Source organism: Tiliqua scincoides, chromosome 10 (assembly GCF_035046505.1).
Source record: "Tiliqua scincoides isolate rTilSci1 chromosome 10, rTilSci1.hap2, whole genome shotgun sequence".
In the NCBI taxonomy this organism is placed as follows: domain Eukaryota; kingdom Metazoa; phylum Chordata; class Lepidosauria; order Squamata; family Scincidae; genus Tiliqua; species Tiliqua scincoides.
Window position 1 is genome coordinate 10,953,120 of NC_089830.1, and position 812 is coordinate 10,953,931.

The 812-nt window shown below is 54.9% G+C and overlaps 1 pseudogene; it reads left to right on the forward strand.

Moving 5' to 3' along the window:
* The first annotated feature begins 311 nt into the window (after window positions 1–311).
* Window positions 312–428, forward strand: LOC136661910 (5S ribosomal RNA; annotated as a pseudogene).
* Window positions 429–812: the final 384 nt, after the last annotated feature.

Consider the following 812-nt stretch of genomic DNA (forward strand, 5'->3'; position numbering starts at 1 on the left):
GCACAGCAACCTATTGCAGTGAGCCTGGCGGAAATCTGACCAGACCTGATTGCATCCGTCATTTTTGTCTTTTCCTCAGGGCCGCCCATTATCGGCGCGGAACCAAGCCTGCAGACTGCAGTGGGGGCCAAGGCACGGCTGGAGTGTTTGGTGGGGAGCGTCCCACCCCCCGACAGGATTGTAAGTGCTTGACTCGCCTTTGCCCTCCACCCTCATGCCTTAACCAGGCCTGAATGTACCAGATGGTCCTCCTTATCCATGGAGTTGTGATCCATGGAGTTGACTCAACATGGATTGCAAGCCCACACTGGAGCAGCAACTGTTGCCCTGCACATGCCTGATCTCATCTGATCTCGGAAGCTAAGCAGGGTCAGGCCTGGTTAGTACTAGGACGGGAGACCGCTTGGGAATACCGGGTGCTGTAGGCTTCTACCATAGTCTTTCGAGACTGAAGGTTGCCAACCACTGGAGGACCTCAGAGGACCTCCCAGGCATGACTGGAAGTCGTGTCTAGGAGGTCTTCTGAGTTCAGCCAGAGCCTTTGGAGAGGCACTTCCAGGTTTTCACAAAATGTCTTTCTGAAGACTCTGGCTGACCTTCTGAGGTGCGAGGAGGTAGCCTGCAGTGTCCCTGCACCTCATAAAGCCTCCTGGAGACCTTCTGGAGTCCTGAAGGCACCCCTGGTTTTCAACCAAAGCTGGAAGTGCTTTTCAAAGACCTTCTGAGGCCTGGGCAGGCTGTGTACAACCTCCCCTCACCTCAGAAGGCCAGCCCCAGTCTTTGGAAAGGCAGTAGGGTATGTCATATGCCAA